The sequence below is a fragment of the Mustela putorius genome, unplaced genomic scaffold, assembly GCF_011764305.1.
Source record: "Mustela putorius furo isolate JIRA1106 unplaced genomic scaffold, ASM1176430v1.1 tig00003962_pilon_pilon_pilon, whole genome shotgun sequence".
Classification (NCBI taxonomy): Eukaryota; Metazoa; Chordata; class Mammalia; order Carnivora; family Mustelidae; genus Mustela; species Mustela putorius.
In genome coordinates, this window is record NW_025422106.1 from 24072503 (window position 1) to 24093422 (window position 20920).

General features: G+C 54.6%; 1 protein-coding gene across 1 annotated transcript in view; it reads right to left on the reverse strand.

The window, feature by feature from the left end:
• Positions 1-20920, reverse strand: part of RTN4RL1 (reticulon 4 receptor like 1) — a 70121-nt gene that overhangs the window by 48123 nt on the left and 1078 nt on the right. The gene's annotated exons all lie outside the window — the stretch shown is intronic.

A 20920-nucleotide genomic window follows, 5' to 3' on the forward strand; every position in this document is an offset into this window, starting at 1 on the left:
GGCCCTGCCTTGTTTTGCTTCGGGGCCACCCGGCAGGGAAAGGGACTGTGTCCCAAGTGCTGGCACCAGGAAGCACAGGGAGGCAAAGGTCCCAGTACACTCAGGATCTGGCTTACGTTGCCTTTTGATCTGCTTCCTCACTCAGCCTTTTCCCAGGAAAGCTCAGCTCTGTCTCGCTGAACCCATCTCTGAGGCTGGGTCATCACTGCTTGCCAGGTGGGAGCTGATGCTCAGCCTTTTGTGGGGCCGGTGTCTCAAATGGTCTGGAAACTGGTGAAGACAAAAGCCACCAGGAGATGGCCTGGAAGCCTTGGCCAGGGTCGTGGTGGACAGTGGCTCTCCTGCTTGCCTTCGCTCCCCAGTGCTGTCCTGTGGAGGACCAACTGCAGGCCAGGAGTGCCTCTCAGCCCCCTCCGAGGAGCAGCCGGGCCCCCATAACTTTCTGCTCTATTAATAAACCTCAGCTGAGTTCTTCTGAACCCTCCCCTCCTTGGGGTTGGATCCGCACCGCTTTGCCTTATCAGCCCTGCTTTTCACAAGCACTTAAATTCATGAGAAAAGGGAAAAAGTGAAATCAGATAGAAATGCGGGTCTGTTTGCTGTTTTCTCCAATGAAATGGTTCTGGGTAAACAGCAGCCGCCTTTGATGAAATCCCAGCAGGCTTAAACAATAAAGCTGGTTACAAACTCAATCTGGCAGAGATATCAGATCTGAAATTGTTTCAAAAAACATGTCAACATTTTCTAATGCTCCTAAAAAAACTTCCTGGTCTGCCCACTGTGAAGTCTGGGTCGGGGAGAGAGGAAGGGGGTGACCTGGGTCTTGGTCTCTGCTCAGGTCCCATGGGACTTTCCAAGGCAGGAGCCCGGGAGCTCAGAAGCCAGATGTTCCCACTGCTGGGGACCCTCTCATCTGAAGAAGCTTACATGGACCACTTAACAGTCATTGCCCAAGCCCGGCAGGGCACCACTCTTCCTTCTCATACACCACCGCTCCCCCCACCAACCCCAAATCTGGCCTGTCTGCCTCCACCCTTAGACCGCAGCCAGCGGAAGCTTTTAAAAATGTAAATCAGATCTTGCCATTCCTTTGCTTAAAACCTCTAATGCCTTCACAGGGTCTGCACTTAAGAGAATAAAATCCAAACTCCTCTCCTGGCCTACAAAACCCTCCAGGGTATGGCACTGCCTAGTTCCCCAGTCACACACTCCAGCCTCCCCAGGCTTCTACCCAGCCCTAGAACATCAGTCTCTTTTCTGCCCCTGGGCCTTCGCACCCCTGAAATTGGCCTGGGATGCTTGGTCTCAGCCTATAGTCACTGTTAGCTCCCTGACCGCCCCAGCTAGTGTTGCTCCTCTCCCTAGCCAACTGCATTCTCACATTACAGTTCGCTGTCTGCACTTAGTTCAGCCACTATCTGAAATCACCTTATGTGTTCACTTATTAACTGTTTCCTGCTTCAGAATGTAAACTTTCTGCAGACCCAGCCTTGTACGTCTCCTTGGGTGAAGCTTCTGACTGGCATGTAGTAGGTGCTCGGATAATTAGCTGCTGCATGAATGAACAGCAAAGATGTGGTGACCCCTCTGGGTATCCTCCCAGGCAATATTCCGGAGGCCTGGAGCACACCCCCCATAGAAGTATCTTGCCAACCTCTCTGGTCTGCCTCCCAGGGTGCCCCACTGCCGCCTTACCCCAGGCCCCTGCAGGCTTTGGGGCTTCCAGGCCTTGGAGGCCAGGTCTGGCCTAAGAAGTGGGATGTCCCCCAACTTTCACTGCTCCCTTCCCCGGGCTGGATTCTTACGCCCTCCTCAGTCCTTCTTGGAAAAGCGCGGGCACTGGTCTGCTCGGGCTCCGGGGTCTGGGGCCCGGAGTGGACAGCGATGCCACCCGAGGGCACAGGGCCCCCACCCCCACCCGCCCGGGACGCAATCGATTCCTGCCACTCCGGGCTCTTTAGCGAGGAGTGCTGCCGGGGCTGGCGGAGGAGCCAGACGGCTGCGGAGGGGTGGGGAGGCCTCCTTGGCTCCCTGGCCGGGATTAAATATTTACTATGTTTTGTTTGGCCTTTGGGGGAGGGGCGGGGAGGGCGGTCTCATCGATCCCGAGCTGCGGGCGAGGCCTGCCCCGCGGGAGGCGAGGGCGGCGCCCAGGCTCCGAGCGCCCGGCGCCCCACCCCGCAGCCTCCCTGCGGCGGGCGGGGCAGAGCGCGCCCCCCAGCCCCGACCTCTTCCCGAGGCGATGATCTCTCTCTGCCGAGTCGACAGGCCGCGCTGACAGATCTGGGTTACTGCGCGGGGAGCCGCCGCCAGCCCCGGAAAGCATTCCCACCTCGCGGGCCCAAGGCCGGGCAGGGGGCTGCGAGCGACACCCCGCGCTCTGCGGACCCCGCCGCTTCCCGCCCTGCAGTCCTAGCCGCAGACTCCGGAAGCCGGCCTCGGCCTCACGCGACCCAGCGCCCGGGCTACGCTGAACCGCACCACTAGTGCCATCTCTTCTGGCGCACCAGCCTCCCCGAGCGGGCCCCACTCTCCCATCTTACAGATGGGAAATCGAGGCAGAGAAGGGTGGGCGTGGAGCCACAAAGCCTGGTGGCTTCCTCGCCTGGCTCACCGAGCGCTGGGCCCACTGGCCCTGGCGCGCTTGGGAGCAGAGAGCCTGAAAGGCAGCGGTGTCGCCTCACAGGGACCCGATGCGGGGGGAGGGGTGGGGTGGGGGACTCTGGGAGTGCTCTGCGGGGGGGGGGGGGGTCAGCCAGGTGGGACTGCGGAGTCCCTTTACATGGGCACACACACACCTCCTAGTCCCCCATTTACTATTCCACACAGGGGAGAGGCCCCACTGGGGATGGAGAACGGAGTCCCTGCCCCATAGAGCAGCCAGGTAGACACCCTGAGAGCTGCCATCCCCCTTCCAGTCCCTCTGCTCCAGTGTGGGATATGCATGACCACCCTCCAACAATCCTGGTACATGGGTGTACACTCCCCCTAAAGAGCGGCTTGCATCACAGTCTACACATGGAGATACACGTGTATCTCCACACCACCCTATCCATGTATGTGTACATTTGCCCACATACACACACACATCAACTAAGGAGGGGCTGCCCGCCACCACGTGTGTACCCACTAATAGACACATGCACACGTACGTACATACTAAGAACTGTCCCAATCCTGTACATGCGTGTGTGTACATGCTGTGTGTACATTTTATATCCAAAGAACACCCATTTCTACCTTTGTACGTATTTGCACACTGATGTGCATAGAGCACCGGCTATCCCTTCATACCATCCCTGCACACACTCACACACAAACGTACCAAAGTGTCCACCCCCCACTCCATCCCTATACACGCGTGACACCCCTACATACACGCGCCCCCCGCCCCCCCTCCCCCGCCACACGCATGCGCGCCCGTGACAGGCGGCTGGGGAAGAGCTGCAGCCTTCAGCCCTGCTCCTATTTAAAGAGAAGCATTGCTGGAAAAGGAACAAAAGCAAAGCCGGCTATAAATAGCCACCTCCCTCCCAGCTTTTCCTGCCCTCCGGCCTCAAGGCCTTGCCTCTCTTCTCCCAGCTCAGGCCCACAGCAGCCAGGGCAGGGCTGTTCCCCCCCCCCCACCCCCCCGCCCTTGGAGAGAGGTGGTGGCTTTGGGGCCCCAGAGGCCACGTGGCCAAGCACTGACCTCTGGAACAGGCCAGGGGCTCTGGGCTTGGATGGGTGCAGGGACTCTGGGGTCCCCATCTGCACCCAGTCCTGGGAGCATGTGCCCAGCTCAGAGGGAAGGAGGCCCCCTTGGGCCACGCCTGCTGCTTCAGCAGAACAGCAAGGCTGGCAGATGCAGGGAAAGGAAGGTGAGTCCGCCCAGCCTCAGCCACGCCTGCTCCGGGCCCTGTCTTTCCAGCCAGGCCAGGCCTTCCCAGCCAGGCTTCCCTGGGTTGGTTCCTAGTTTGGTCCTTGGGCCCAGAGCTGGGGATATTGGGTGCCAGGTCAGGAAGCCTCAGAGGGTGGAGGAGAACATATCAGAGCAGGAAGTGGAGGAGGAGGTACAAGTCTCACTCGAAGTTCCAGTGCTGTCACTACTGATCCTTGAGCAAGGCTCCTAACCACACCACCCAGCCTTGGCTTCAACCCCCTCTCCACGTGGTGTTGCCAAGGCTGCGTGAAAAACAGGTATGCCCTGGCAGGCCCTTGGGCACTGTGGAGCAGCAGGCCATCGGGGAGGTTGCAGACTGGTCTCTGTGTCTGAAAAGAACTGGATCAAGAGAACAATAATAATTTATTTAGTTTATTTTGCATTTACCATTCGCTAGGCACTGGGCTGACTTATTTGACCTCCTGCTCACTAGTTTATATTTCCATTCTATAGATTGAGCAACTGGGTTCAGTGGCCTGCTCCAAGGTCACACAGGACGCTAAAGCTCAAAGCCAGCTTGCAAAGCTCAGTAGGGGCTATCTGAGACCAAAACCCACTTTCCTATGTACTCCAGGAGACTGCGGGACTCTGGTCCTCAGACAAGCCCCTCCTCGGGAGCCAGAGGAGGGCTGGTTGGCCTGCTTCCCCCAGGCTAGCCTAGGCCTGGAACTGGATGGGCTGTGGAGAGGATGGTGTGGTCCTGCGTTCCAGAAACACACAACCCCCCCACCCGCCCCTCACCTCCCATCCTCCCCACCCCCCCAACCCCCTGCCAGGGACTCATACTTGCTGCCACTGCCCGCCCACCGCTTCCCTCCTCTCCCTGCTGTCCTTGGCTCCCCAGAGGGGCCTTTCTCCACCAACCCCAGGGAAGGGGAAGGGAGGGTGGGGGAGAGCTCAGGCAGACCTACTTTCAAGGCTTTAATCCTTTTTGCTTAAAGGATTTTTTTTTTGCTTGGGGAAGACTTGGTCTGATCAGAGGAGAGACGCAGGGAGCTGACAAGCTGCGGAGGATAGGGGGGTGGAGAGGAGAAAGAAATACATATTTATTACCCTCAATTATTAAAAAATAGATAGTACCAGATCTTAGGTCCTGGCAGACACTGCAGCGGCTTTTGCACAAGGACTGTTTTCTTTTCTTTCCCTTTCCTCTCTCTCTCTCTCTCTTTTTTTTTTTTTTGTTAATTCTGTGGAGATTGTAATGTGGCTAGCGCAGTAGGAAAACTGCCCTGGCCAGTTTCCAGCGGGTGGAGGAAGGCTGGGGTACTGGACAGGTGAGCAGAACCCTCCTGCCGCAGGTACAGGGGAGAGCCCATACCTTATCTCCATGGAGGGCAGGGTGTGGGCAGGAGGGGTCTGGGCCCCATCTGGGGCTGCACAGGCTCTGCCCCTGGCGGGTCCTCAGCTCTTTCCCTCCATGGCTCTCTCAGGGTTCCTACTCTTTTCAAGGAAGTGGTCAGAGAGGAAAAATCCATTCTGGATTCCTCCCTAAGGGCCTGACACAGCTCGCCCCAGAGCTTCTGACAGCTTCGCCAAGGGCCAGCTCCCCAGATACACCTTTCTCCTCCTATAATTGTATCAGCCTGTTGGTAAAGGGGGCAAGTGGTCAGCCTAGTGCAGACACCAAGGGCCTCTGAGGCCTGATACCCAAGAAGTTAACAACCACCCCCCCCCAACCTGTCAAGAGGGCAAGATGGGACCTAGAATGAAGAAGAGAGGGATCTGCCCTGTGGAAAAAGGCAGGGGAGGCAAGGCCACTGAGGAGAGGACTATGGCATTCATTTTGGTTCTCAGAGTCCCTGCAGAGCCTGGCACACAGTAGGCCTTGGCACATGGCTCTTAAGTCATAGGCTTGTGTGAGGAACACAGCGCAGCAGCCGTGACTCACTGAGGCCTTGCTATGTGCCCGGAAGACACTTTACATCAAGATTTCTCGGAAACCTTAAAAAAAAAAAAATTCTCAGAACCTCAAGAGGCAGGTGGTATTAGCCCCCTCTTTCAGATGATGAAACTGAGGCCCAGAGAATTAAAAGCATTTGCCCAAGGTCAGGCAGCTGGTAAGTGATGGAGCAGGGCCCTGGTTCCTGCCTGGACTCCACAGCCCTTGCTCTCATCCACTCTGCTGCAGACACAGACAGAAAACCTGCAAAGACCAGAAATAAGTTTGAAAGGAATCAGGCAGGCCAAAGAAAACCACCTGAGAATGCTTCTCACTGCTCTTGCCTTATCTCTGGGGACATGTCCCGGACACTGGGCAGAGAGAGAAGGGAGTTTAGGACTGAGTCAGTCCTCCCCAGACAGGGTGGCCCCTGCTGCCCATGGTGACCCTACCCACCCTTACAAGTCCTGAGACTCCTGCTTCTGGCCAGGGCTGGCCCATGTTAGCCTAGCCCCTCACTCAGACTCAGCCCTGGTCACAAGGAGGCGAGCCGTCACAGGGTAGTCAGGCCTGGCCTGCACGGAGGATGGCGCAGGAAGTTCTCACTGTGACTGCTAACATTGAGGGCAGCACCCGCAGAGCCCCTGGCACAGTCAAGCACCAAGAACTGTATCAGTCTTGTCTTGTTTAATATACACCACCTTACAAGTCAGGTAGTCTCATGAGTGGCCCCATTTTAAACATGGAAACACTTACGTTCAGAGAAATGAGGTAATTTACAGGAGACTAACCTGGGTCTGACCAGATCCTGTGTGCTTAAGCAACCCACTTGGAGGTGAAGGGCTTGTCCACGGACCCCTGGAATAAGCCCTCCCTACCAGCCTCCCCTGAGCGAGGACAGCCACAAGCACTGCATGCTCCGACGGGTGAGAGACGCAGGAAGGGTCTGGGGATGGGGTCGTGGACAGATAAGGCGCAGCTAACCAATGTTACCAGCCAGCACGCAGCACGAGTTGGATGTTCTAGAGAACATACCACCCAACCACTCCTAATGCTGTGTGATGTTGGGCAAGCCACGGCACTTCTCTGTGCTTTGGTTTTCTCAGCTGAGCTACAAGGTCCCTTCTAGCTCCAAATAGGTAAGAGCTGGGGCACCTTTATGCTTGTCTTGTCTGAAGATGTTTCCAGGGCACCTAGGTGGCTCAGTTGGTTCTGGGATCGAGTCCCGCATCCGGGTCCTTGCTCAGCAGAGAGCCTGCTTCTCCCTCTGTCTGCTGCTTTCCCTGGTTGTGCCTTCCCTCTCCCTCTGACAAAATATAATCTTAAAAAAGAAAAAAAAAAAAAAGCGTCTGCTTTCAGCTCATGTCATGATCTCAGGGTCCTGGGATCAAGCCCCACACCCGGCTCCCTGCTTTGCCATCTCCCTCTGTGCTCTCTCTCGCGTGCTCTCTCTCTCAAATAAATAAAATCTTTAAAAAATTAAAAAAGAGCCTACAAAACTGTCAAAATCATGCAAGTTCCCTGGTCCAAACCAAAAGCAAGGGGCAGGCTCTTCCTCATATACCATCCTGGGGAGTTTCTGCTGCAACCTAACCCCAAGGAAAACTAATTCTTCTGTACACCTTTCCCTTTGGTTTGCCCACTGCCTGCTTCCCTGGAGACTTGGGCCATGTTCATGGCCACAACGCATGTGCGCACGCACACAGACATGCACTCACGCACATGGACCTGCCTCCTCTCCAAATCCCCAGGAGGCTTCAGGTCTGGCTGGCTTCTACTTGGGATAGTATCTAGCGCACACACCTAAGGGGAGTCACTGACATCCCATAATGGCCTCCACACAACTGACTTCCTGTGAAGTCCTTGACATCTCACACTTCTTTCCTTCTCCTGCTCAGAAGCCCACATGGCACGTGGGCACAGGTGTTGGCTAACATGTCCAAGAGCGAAAAGCTGGAAACGCCCTCTGTGCACAGCCTGAGGGGACGGGTAGTCATGCGATGGAACATTCTGCAGTCATTAAAATAAGTTGAGAATTACCAACCTAGAAGGGCTGGTTCTGAGACAACTGGGTTCCCCTCAATCTGTTCTACAACGGGTCCGCCACCGGCCCATATAGCTATCATGGTCCATGTACAGTTATCCCCTTGTTCTCCAACTTTTCCACCCTGCCCGGTCTTTCCAGGCCCTCCTCCACCCATAGAGCCTTTGAGCAGGGGCCTCCCTCTGGCCACCTGCCCCGCTGGCTTGAAAAAGCCTTCCTTACCACCCTACCCTGGGCTTCCCTGCTCCTGGTGTGTGGCTGCTCACTCCCACCAGGTGGTACGCTTCCGGAATGAGGAAGAATCTTCAGCCTATCACTCACGGCCCACGGTACCCAGACCAGAGTGAGAGCTTAGGAAACAACTACAAGGGAGCACAGGGGCTCAGGCCTGGTCAGAGATGATGGTCTAATTGGGGAGAAAAGGCTGATGTATAAATGAAAAAGACAAGACCATCCACAGAATTAAGTTCTGTGTTTCATGCTCGGAGTTAAAGGGAAGGGCTTGTGGGAAATGATCCATGACCTTGGATTCAGGCTGCAGACTGGACCACATTAACTGAGGAGAAGCTTCTGACCACAATGGAAAGGGGCATCCCTAGACCCACCACTTCTCCTCCCACCATAATGTTGCTTTGGTTTGTACTTTGGCTCCTCCCCCTAGCCAAGAGGCTGATGAACTTGTGACTGATACCAAGCTCTAGTCCTCTCCAAAGGAACCTGTCACTACTTCGTGGTCTGTACCTCAATGCCAACCCTGCCTACAGCTTCAGCTCCAGAAGCAGCCAGGTACTGTATCAAGAACACTCCTGCCCCAGGACCTTTGCACTTGCTATTCCCTCTGCCTGGAGAGCTCTTCCCAAACAGAAACAGCTCAGATAGCTGCAGAGAGCCCTCCCTTCCTTCGGCCTCTATTCAAATGTCACCTGATCAGAAAGGCTTCCCAGTCTTTCTAAAATAACACATCTCTGGTCATCCCTCTGTTCCTTAACTCACCCTCTAACAGTCTTTTCTTCTAAGCACCTATCCCTACCTGACAGAATACAGTCAGTCATTCATGGTCTATATCCCCCCACTAGAAGGTAAGCTCCATTAGAACACGGGACTTGGTTTTTACTCTTTGTTTCATCTTTAGGGCCAAGCCAGCATAGGCAGGCACTCAACAGCTGTTAAATGGTTGTCACATGGAGGGCACCTGTGGCTCAGTTGATTAAGCAACTGCCTTCGGCTCAGGTCATGATCCTGGAGTCCCAGGATCCAGGCCCATATCAGACTCCCTGCACAGCAGGGAGCCCACTTCTCCCTCTGACCCTCCCTCCTCATGTTCTCTGTCTCTCATCCTTTCTTGCTCTCTCAAATAAATAAATACAATCTTAAAAAAAAAAAAGTTCTCTTCTCTCGACTGACAGAATAAAAGGCAGCCAGCTCATCCATGGATAGACAATTCACAGGTGACTGTGATCTGTAACACAGAAAAACATGGCGGGCTCAACTGAGGTCTTTCTTCTGGAAACCAAGTTCAGGATACAAAGAATGTGAGGCCATTAGCAGTGGAGGAGGTGGAAGGCCATCTTGAAGAGCAAGCGGCCCTGGGTGACCACACTGGGCCTGGTACAAGGTGACAAGTCATGGGTACAGATGGTGGGGCAGAAGCAGGGGCAGCTGGGTTGGGTGGCAGGAGAGGCATCACAGAAAGGCTGCTACTCTCTTTCCTGGAGGCTTCTGGAGCCCTGGTCACTCATCTCGCAGTAATCCCCCACTTCCAATGAGCTACCTCGAATCCCTGCAATCAGATTTGTCCACTAAAAGCAGAAATAGCAGCCCGCCAGGGGTGGTGGGCCAATTACAGGAAGATGAGAGCCATGCCTACCTCCAGCCAGCCCCAGGACCAACCGCCCAGCCTACTGTTTGGTGGCACGATGTCCCCCTAGGCTGGTGCATTCTCCTGGGTGTGGTCCTGTGAACGGCCCTGGCCTCTCTCCTTCTGCTCAGAGATTTTGTTTCAGCCGCAATCTTGGAGACTGGGCAGCAACCTGGAAGCCCTCCCTTCCAGGGAGGAGAGGAAGCGATTCAAAGTAACAAGTCATTTTCACAGAGTAGACAAAACAGGTGGTCTCCTCACCCCAGGGACCCCCCGAGCTTGGCTGATCTCACGTTCGGGCCAGTCTCAGTCAAAACATTTTGGATCTCTGAAGCCCAGAGCATCCACAAGAGGTTTTTATTTGCCACGGAATCAATAGTGCAAATTTGGTTCCATAAAATTCTGCCAAGTAGGGCTCCTGGGTGGCTTAGTGGGTTAAGCCGCTGCCTTTGGCTCAGGTCATGATCTCAGGGTCCTGGGATCGAGTCCTGCATCGGGCTCTCTGCTCAGCAGGGAGCCTGCTTCCCTCTCTCTCTCTGCCTGCCTCTCTCTCTGTCTACTTATGATCTCTCTCTGTCAAATAAATAAATAAAATCTTAAAAAAAAAAAAAGATATCTATTTAAAAAAAAATCTGCCAAGTACACCTTAAACTTTTCAGAGTACGAGTGTTATTTCTTCTCCCACCACAGCTCCCGTCCCACCAGATGTCCTCTGTGGTCCAGCTGGCCTTGTCGTTCTATGCCTCCTAGCTTCCTGGGTCCACAGAGGAGCAGAGCTGCGCTAGGCTGAGGCAGCATGCGCAGCCCCAGGCCCTGGATGAGCCCTATAGCCTCTCTAAGCTTCAGTGTCCTCATCTGGAACTTGGGGCCAGTAAGACCTGTCTTTTCTGCTTTTAATGAAGCACTGCACAGGAAAGCTGTAAGATTAAAAAAGAAGAAGAAGAAATGTGTTCTCTTAGTTCCTAGTACTAAAGCCCCAGCCCCAAAGGCAGCCAAGAATACTCCTGCCTCAGGGCCTTTGTGCTTGCTGTTCCCTGGGCCTGGAGAGCTCTTCCCAAGGAGAAGCAGCTGGATAGCTACAGAGAACCCTCTTTGCCTCTTTCTTTTTTCTTTCTTTCTTTTTTTTTTTTTTAAGCCCTGGGTTATCATGGTTTGATCTTATGATTACAAAACAATTCAATTTTTTTTTTTAATGTGTGGGGAGGGGCAGAGGAGAGGGAGAAAATCCTAAGCAGACACCATGCTGAGCACAGAGCCTGACGTGGGGCTCAATCCCCAGACCCTGAGATCATGACCTGAGTTGAAATCAAAAGCCTGACGCTTAGCTCACTGAGCCACCCAGGTGCCCCACGGAACACTTTAAAAATAAGGTTTTGGTACTATGTCTTCTGGGTTCCAAAACCAGTGACTGTGGTCATGTACTGAATCAACATTTCTAATCAATTCATGAAGACATGACATCAGTCATGGATTCAACGCTACCCGATGTCGCCATGTGCTACAGTCTCTTTCGTGCAGGATGCTGTTTAAATCAGGGCCCGGCAGTTAACTGGATGGGTACACAGTAACTCAGAGAAGCTGGGTCAGGAAACTGGAAGAGAGAATGTCATTTGCCCCCCACCCACACCCCACCCTGGGGCTGAGGGGAGGGAGCTCTTTTGAACCTGGAGCTCCGGCAGGAGCCGTGGGGCAGATGCTGTGGAGGCCTGCCGATGGCTTGCTTTCACCATTTTAGCACACACCAGCCTGCCTTCCAACTGGCAGAACCTGCATCTCTTTGCCTGCGGGCTTTTTCTAGCAGTGGAGCTGGCAGTTGCTCACCCACAGAGCAGGCCAAAAGTGAGGGGTGGGGGAGCTAATCTCTACACCAGGAACACCACTCAGCCAATGATGGAAAGGAGCTGTGTATAAATACCCCCACTCCCTCCCTTTCGTGAGATAACTCTGAGGTGTATGTTCTAAACTGTAACCCCAAGCTCCCTCCTGGGATTTGAAGTCCTGGTTGCCCACAGTATTCCTTTTCTCAACCATGGGCTCCTTATTGGCTTCTTCCCCTCTCTCTCTTCCCGGCTCACCTACTGGCGTTTTCTAGGACGCCTCCCAAATATACAACATACACTCGAATCCTTATCTCAGGCTGCACTTCCAGAAGAATCTTTGGGGGATGATGGAGGGTCAGGAGAACTCATGCTGACTCACCAATGGTTGAAGCCAACTGGAAGCAAGAGGGTGTGGGAGCTCAATGTTGATGTTGGACAGGCCAAGCTCCTGGGACGGAGAACAGATCTAGAGGGGCGGGGGTGGGAGAGGGGGACTAACGTGTCTCATGAAACCTACCTTCCAGTGAGGAGGGCAGAGAATAAACAGGCAATTGCAATTAGATAGGTTGGATACAATGACCAGAAAGCACAGACAATGACGGGCTGTCCAGCTGGGAAGTCTGGACCATCCCGGGAAGAAAAAGAAATCAGTGCAGGTGTTTTAAGCAAGGGAGGGGATGAGAACAGGTGGCATTGTAGAATGTAACCACAGCGTAAAACCTGGATTGGGTGAACACAAGAGGGGTGGCTAGGAGCTAGCTGCTCCGGTGAGGTCGTGGGGGAGAAGGCAGCCTGGGCTGGGGTGCAGGTGGGGGGGATGGAGGTGTGAAGGCCACAGAGGGGGCAAGGATGGCACTTGGAGATGGACTAAGGGGGAGGGTGGGGTGAGGAAGCACACTGTGGGTCCAGGGCTGGAATTGAGGGAGCCTGGGAGGTTGATGGTGCCAGACACTAAGATGGGGGGAAATGGGCAAGGAGCCGGTCTGCCGCCAGCTCGGGCAGAGGAAGTACAGTTTGAGACACACTGAGTCCAGGGGTCCTGTGGGGCTGGCAGCAGAGGCAGTGGGGGTGGGGACGGGGGCGGCGGGCGGATGGCCCAGAACGGATGGCCCCGGACGTCAGAGGCAATGCTTCCACCGAGCAGGATGTGTGGGAGCCGGGGGCGTGCTGAAGCCCCCCAGAGGAGAGCAAGAAGGGAGACGGCGCCCAGGGCGATGCTTGGGGAGCTGCCCAAGTGGTGGAGTTGGCAGAGAAGGCTGAGAAGGAGCAGCCGGCTCTGTGGGCGAGCAAAGTCGGAGAAAGACCAGGGGAGCTGCCATCAGGAGAGCCACGGGGAAACCACGGCCAACAGTTAGATGCCACCAGAAGGTCAGATGAGACAGGAGGAAAACGTTTGGTACGGTCAGCATCAGGCCAGAGCGGTGACAGTCGAGTGACAAGAGGACACAGCCTGACGTCTGGGTTGAGGTGTGAGAGGGGACAGGAGGGCAAGGAGACTCCAAGCATAGACAGCTCCCCTCAGAGGATGGGACTATGTCCCTTTGTTAACACACCACACCCAGCACATCCAATTGCCTTCCTGTGGGCTCTGTCCTGCCAAAAGGGGCCACAGCAGACTCCCCAGTCTCCAAATTGGTGGGGCTGTCAGTCAGGGTGTCCGTGAGGCCAGGGCTGGATGCCCCTCTTCCCAGCTCTGACCAGGCCCACTTACGCTTCTCTGGGTTTTTTGTTTTGTTTGTTTTTAAAGGTTTTATTTATTTATTTGAGAGAGCGCAAGATTGATAGAGAGCATGAGCAGGGGAGGGGTAAAAGGGGAGGGAGAAGCAGACTCACATCAGGAGTCTGTAACTGAGCAGGGAGCCTGATGTGGGGCTCCATCCCAGTACTCTGGGATCATGCCTTGAGCTGAAGGTAGTCACTTAACCAACTGAGCTACCCAGGTGCCCTCATTTCATTTTTTATTCTGGACTCTGACAGTGGATATCATTGGAAAACACTGTTCTCCTTCCCAGAAACATGTGAAAAGCCATCACTCTGGTCCTATTATTGATGGAGAAACTGAGGCCCAAGGAGAAGAAGATGCACCCAGCGTCCTAGAGACCCAGCCACAGAGCTGGAATCTAACACAGCCATGGGACTCCAACTTTGGCATTCTTTCTACAACCCCACGGTCCCTAGAAAGAAAAGGGCGATGTCCAAGCCAAAGCCAGGGTCACACAGAGCTGCTGTTAGAGGCAGAGCTTGGCGGCCAGTGAAAACAGAGACAGGAGAGTAAACACGAAAGGGCGTGCTGCCTGCAGCCCGTGCCAAGGAGGCGGCCCGCAGTGCGGGAACGGAGCCGCTTCCCCACAGCCCCGGGCCTGCCCGGCTGCCCCCGCACTGACCACAGAGTCACTCACCAGGCCCTGCCTGCTCCCCAGGCCACCTGGCCTTAGCTGGCTAGCCCACCGCACTGCAGGCTCCTTCCTTCTCCTGGCCTGCTCAGGCAAGCCCATGAATAGAACATTAAAGGCAAAACCTTCTAAAAGAAAAAGCAGCTCCCTGGTAGGAGTCGCCCCACTAAATGTCAAATACAGAGCAAGGCTTTCTGCCTCATATGCTTCTCACTAATGGAGGCACCTAAGCTTCCATAGCCCCATCATCCAATCGCCCTATAAATAAATCATTGAAAGAAGAATGCCAATTTTCCCCCCAGGGCCTCATGAATCTCTCTATATAACCATATGTAAAGGCCTCCTTCACTGTGTTGGCGCAGGTGCCCAGAGAAGGATGGCAAACTCTGCTAGGGCAATTTTAGAGGCAGAAGCAAACTTTCACACCATCTCAGTGGGCTGTGAGTTGGGAGCCCAGTTTTTTTCCTGACTTGGGGAAGACTTCTGCTCAATTTCCTTTTTTTTTTTTAAAGATTTTATTTATTTTAAAGATTTTATTTATTTATTTGACAGAGAGAGCACAAGCAAGGGGAGAGGCAGAGGCGGAAGGAGTGGCAGAGGGAGAGGCAGGCTACCCGCATAGCAGGGAGCCAGCCCAATGTGAGACTTGATCCCAGGACCCTGGAACCATCACCTGAGCCAAAGGCAGACACCCAACCAACTGAGCCACCCGGGCACCCCAAACTCTGCTCAATTTCCTGCAGCCCCACCCTGACGACGCTGCCACGGCCCTCTAGTATCAGCCCAGGAAGCTGCCAAGAGACCCCTCTGCAGGGTCTTCTCTGGTCCCTTCCCTAGGGCCCACCCCTGCGGGCAGAGTCACACCAATTCATCGAGCTTGGCTCCCGGGATTGCTAGCTCGTGGTGCAGAGAGCGCCGGCCCACTCACTCCTGGAGGCCCCCCACTGACGAGCTCACCAGCCCACTGATGGCACCAACGCGCTATGCTACTGGCCCCAAGGACCAGGAGGTGGGGCACATGCACGTGGGATGCCCCACTCTACAACAGGGAGCTTCAGGCATGCACACTTCCAGTGCCTGTTGCATGCTTGCCAGGTGTGTTTCTACAAATGCGCGCACGTGCCCACATGCGCGCGCACACACACACACGCATACACACACACACTATTGTGCCAACCCTCTTGCCATGCCAGCATGGAGGCTGTTTGCTGTTTTGGATCCCAGCTTTGCTGACTGATGAGACAATGATCACAGGCTCAGAAGCCCCGGCTTGTCTGTGAGATCAGAACCCCGAGTCACTGTGGTGGGGGGAGCTCCTTGCTCAGAGGTGGGAGTGTGCCTTTCTACCTCCCAAGACTACCTAGACTTTCGGCCTTAACTCTTTCTTCTTTCTTTCTTTTTTTTTTTTTTTTTAAAGATTTCATTTATTTATTTGACAGGGAGAAATCACAAGTAGATGGAGAGGCAGGCAGAGAGAGAGGGAAGCAGGCTCTCCGCTGAGCAGAGAGCCCGATGCGGGACTCGATCCCAGGACTCTGAGATCATGACCCGAGCCGAAGGCAGCAGCCCAACCCACTGAGCCACCCAGGCGCCCTCTTTCTTCTTTCTTTTCCAAATCCTAGGGAAAACTGGCCTCTGGAATTCAACCATGGCCGGAAGGGGGCAGAATTCCCTTCTGGAGGACAGGTCTGAGCTCTGCCATTACAGTCCCGCTAACAGACTAGGGCTGGGCCATGGGAGCACCACGCCAAGGGTAAGGGAGAACTCCAGAGGTGGGGAGCAGGTAAGGGTGGAGGGACCTGCTTCATCCAGCTTCAGCCACCCCATATCCTGGAGCTATTGCTCCCCACACAAGCACCTGCCAGTCTGGGATGCAGCTTTGTGAAGAGCAGGATGTGTGGGAGCAGGGGGCTCCCCTAGCCAGGAAGAGCAACACAGGGGGAAGGACCAGCCCCCAAATAAACCACGTCCCAGCCTTTCTCAAGGGCATGAAAGCAGGAGGATGGGCTGGCCCACTGTTCCATCCCTGTAGTGAAGAAACCAGAGCAGGAGGGGAGGAGGCAGGAGGTGAGGGTGTGTCTGCCCAGACACAGAGGGAGGGTAGGGAAGAAGAGGACAGGTGAGACCCTGGGGTCCTAGAGCCCCAGGGTCCCAGAGAGAGATGCTCCTGGAGGTGCAGCAGAAGGGAAGTGCATGGGAACGACCAGAGAGCTCTGTAACAAGATACAAATGATTCAGCACCCCGCAAAACAAATGTCATGTAAATTCAAGGCAGATGGGCATGTGAGACAGTGGAGCTTAGGGGTTAAGAGAGCAAGCAAGCGAACGAGTGTGGCGGCAGACGGATCGGGGATTGCATTCTGACTCAACAGTGTGCCAGCCGTGTGACCCAGGGCAAGTGACTTCATTTGTCTGTGCCTCAGTTTCCATAATCTGTAGAGCAGGGACAAGTACAGACTGACCTCAAAGGGCAACTGCAGAGATGACATGACATAAGGTATGTTGTCCACTTAGCTTGGCCCATCGGTAATTATAAGCAGGTATTGGTAGTCCATGGATGGTGACTGGCACGAGTGGGTCCTTGCTGCTCCTGTCTCCAGCTAGGGTCCATACCACCTCCTGGTGGGCTCAACCAGGCATGCTCAGAGATGCAACACGGCTTGGCTTTGCCCCAGTGATGGACACCAAGTCAGGGTGCCTCCTCTACCCAGTTCAAGGCATCCAAGGAGGTCCCTGCTCTTGGACCCCCAACCTTGGAACTGATGTCTTGCTAGGTCTTGTCCCAGGCCTGGGAAGTCCCTTCACCCTGAAGTCCCTGCCCCACTCCTCTTTCTGACTCACTTCTAGTCAGGGTGGTCTGGCCAGCGCACCCCGAGAAAGAGCCGCTTCCGGCATTCTGCACGGAGGTCCTGCCTTCTGCTGTCCCTGGAGGCTCTGTTCCCGTTTCGCCAGCTATTTTGCTTCCTTGGCCATCTGTTCCCTCCCTGTCATCTCCTCTCTGCTTTCACCTTAACCACTACTTTGCTGCAGATGGTACCAAACAGATCCGTTCTTGACATCCTTCATGATGCCTGCCCCCTCCTTCTCCTCTCCAGCAAGTGAACTTCTGCTCTGTCCTTTTTCAGGCTGTGACTCCAAAGCTTAGGGCTGGATTCACCCCACAAGCCTTCCTCCTCAGTCCCATCTGCTTTCAACTCAGCCACGGGTCAGGGGACAGACACCTACCCTTTCCCCTGCCTTGTCCTCTTCCTAATGAGACTTCCCCTTTTCAGACTTGGCCAAGAACCTTCTCCTGGTGTCAAGTCCACCGTCTACTCCACTTACCTGGTGTTTACAAATAGTGCCCTTGAACCCTGCAGAGGGCTTGGGATTGGTGGCCTGAGACAGAGACCAGAAACTCCAGGCTACCTTCCCACAGTGCAGGAGCCCGTGTGCCCACGCTGGGAGTTTGGTCCTGAATGGTTTCTCTGTAGAAGATGGGCCTGAGCAGTGCAGCAAGGACTTGGCCGCATATCGGCATGACGGGAATCGAACCAAAACACATTTGCTATGTGGTCTGAGCTCACAAGGGAAACAATGCACTGCTTGCTTTGCTTTTATTCTGGCCCCTGGTGAGAAAATGTATGTATGGGCTTTATTGGACAACTCTGCTTCTCTTCTCTTGGTGTGTCCTGGTGCTCCCCTAAAATTCCTCCTCTCAGCTTCTCTCTTCTGTCATAAGAACCAGGAGCTTTGAGGAAAGCAGCAGTCCAGAGGCTCCCAATGAAAGAAGCTGTGTTTGGTGACACTGGTCCCACCAGGCTGCATTCTCTGGGTAGGACACAGTTAGGCGGGGAAGACTGAAATGTTGTTTCTGCGCTAGGATTTGGGATAAAAAAAGCCTCACATCTCAACCCTCCTGAGCAGGGCTCTTGTACTTCCCCTTTATACACATCCTCTGCAGCAGAAAGAAGAGTGTCTTGGCTGTCCATGGAATATTCCTCCCTTCTCTTCTCCACTGGAGCTAAAGAGGACCATGAAACGGACAGCTCCAAGAGGAGGGGCCTGTTGTCACCTGGCCACCTGAAGACTCTCAGGTCACCTACGGAATCTCTGGATTCCAATCCACCAAGCACTGACGACCCCACGGTCCCTTCCTCCCGCTGCCTCCCCTTCACACAAAGGAGACCCACTCCAGCCACCAGGCCAGTCCATCTGGCTATGGAAACCAAAAGAACAAAAATGCTTCTTACTGGATTGCCGGCCTTAATCTAGCTCTTGCTGAATTATTCAGGGATGGCATTAACTTATAAATGAGTGTGTTTGACTGATTTTGTGGTTGATGTACAGATAAATTCTAATGAAAGACAGCTACAAGATTTTAAATTATTAATTAGACTGCCACTTAACAAAGCCTATTTGGCACTCTATTTCCTTGCTTAACAAGACAAAAACTTTAAGGATAGGTTCAGTATTAGCCCAGAGGCTGTTGATTTGCATTCTGTTTTTATAGCTCTAAAAATGAAAACCATAGATCCTGACCTTAAGCAGCCCACTTCTGGCAAAGCAAAAACCCCAACAGGCTGCCCTTTCTTCTTGGATGGTGCTGGGGGGCTTCAGGCCTGGCTTGCCCTGCCTGTCTCTCATCTCTAACCAGAGGCTTGCTTTTTATATCCCTAGTCCTGCCAGGGTAGGCCAGGAGACGGAAAAGAGGGCAGGCAGCTGCTGAAGCCTTCAGCTCCCAGCACCGTCAACAGCAGGATCCACTGAGGGCTCAGGCTGTTCTGGTTCACAGAGGTGTGGCTGTGGCCGATAGAGTCCTTTCATTAAGAGACACAAGGCAGCAGCCCTCCCCTCCAATTCCTAAAACATCCTGCCAGAGGACAGCACCCAGCTTGCTGTAATAGGACAACCAGAAATCAGAGTGATGACCCTCATGATCACAGCCTGTACTCACCTTGCCCAGACAACTGAGCCTCCTCACTTCACAGAGCACTCCATTGTCAAGACCATGAGCCCAGCCGTTTGCAGGAAAGTTAGAGGGTTTTTCTCTTCCACCTTACCCCCAGGATCTCAGGATGGCTGCTCTTTTTTCAAATCCAAACCGAGACTATGAAACTCCCTCAGGTGCAGGCAGGAGTCCACGCAGGGCTCTGCAGCTGATGGGCAGGGAAACTGCAATGACCATTTGAACCCATCCCTATAACATTTTTTTTGCTCGGAGCTTTTGTGAACAATTTGGGAAACAAACTTCAATGGCCACCTCCCTTGGCATGAGCCTTGGACATACCTTTGGCTTTGAGCACACACCTAGAATCCACACAGTCTTTGAGTGTCCTGTATATGTGTATAAAAGAAACAAGTCCTACAGATCAGGACCAGGGGCTGAGAGAGAAGACTGTTCATAAAAGGAGCAAAAATAAAGTTCTTTGTCCACACAATGTCCCAGCAGCAGGCTGTAGGCCACCGGAGCTCAGCCTAGCCCAGCAAAGGGCTTTTCTGCTCTGTTTTCCTTTGGCCAATCCAAGTGGTGAACCCCCATGACTGCCAAGCCTCCAGTAGCCACCTCTTAAACAGGGTAAGTGAGTCTCCACTGGGAGAGGCCCCCAGAATGCACTGGGCTCATCCGGGGTTGGGTCTCTGGCTAGTGAGGATGGGAGAGAAAGGCTCCTAGAGTTTCCCTGGGCACTTAAGTCACGTAAATAAAGTACCTGGGCTGTTGTCTGGCTCATTTTTAACTATAAACTGCCAAAAGACAAGAGACCAAAAGGGAAATGGGATGTCACTTCCCTTCTATTATCTCCATCCCAAACCCAGCAACCCAGCCATGGCAGCCTCTTAAAACTGCCTAGGAATCCTTAGGCACCAGGGCAAGTGTGCACACTCCAGTCCCAAGCTTCTCAGATCCGGGCCTCAGTTCAGTTTTGTAAAGATCAGCCTCTGTGCGCAGGCACTGACCACCATGGCTAGCTGCTGAAAGGCCTTTTTTAAAGTCCCATTCTGCAGGGAAAAAGAACCGGGATGTATCAGTGAAGAGGTTTCTCCAACCAGCCAGAGAAACTTTTCCCCACACCACAGGAAAAGGTAGGCAGCGTCCCCGTGCCCCCGCCTCCCCGCCCTGCCCCGACCCACGTGGAAGACACAAGTCACCACAAGTTTGTGGCTATTGACACGACGGGGCAACAGAGGCTCCCCGGTAGGCCTGAGCCAGCCTGAGCCAGCCGGGACCACCACACAGCCTTTACTGCTTCCAGAGAAGGTGTAGTTTCTTCCCCCACCTGTCCCACCTGCTTGTGGGGTCTCTCCCCTGACCCCCACATCTGCTCCTCTCCACCCATCTTGAGGCTTCGCTTCCCATTCTTCCGCCACCTCCCCCTGCCCGTTTTCTCCCTCCCCATCCTACTGTGAGGTCAGAATCCTGTGCTTACGACACCTCGGTCTGTTGCCATGGAAACAGGGGCGGATTAAGGCAGGAGCACGGAGCGCAGGGATCAGGGCCCTTAGCTACCTGAGCTCCTGCCTTAGCCCGCTCCCGCAGGACCCGGGCAGCAGGACGCAGCCGCCGCGGCTTACCCGCCACCCGGCCCGGCCCAGAAACGATAGGGTCCCGATGGAGCGGCGCAGCTCGCCCAGACCAGGAAGGGGAGGGAGGCAGACGCAGAGGCCGGGGCAGCTGGAGACCGCGTTTGCGGGCTCCCGGCGTGGTCACCTGCCCTCCCTGGGCCCCGGGGACAGCTCCCGGCGCGGCAGCCACGTGGGGGCGCGGCGGGACTTCCCCAGCACCCGCGCCAACTTTGCAGCGCTCTGCAATGAGCCGGGCTGCGGGGGAAAGGGGGGCAGGGGGAGGGTGGTTGTGGTTAGGTGGTCGCGGGGCCAGCTCTCCTCAAGTTGAGCCTGGCACCTGCCGCGCACGGAGCTAGTACGGCCCCCGCCTTCCCATCTCGCTGCTCCAGGCATAAGGAAAGTTTGAAGAACAGGACGGCAGGCGCTAGCCACCTCCCCTGGGCTGCTGGGTGCCCAGAGCC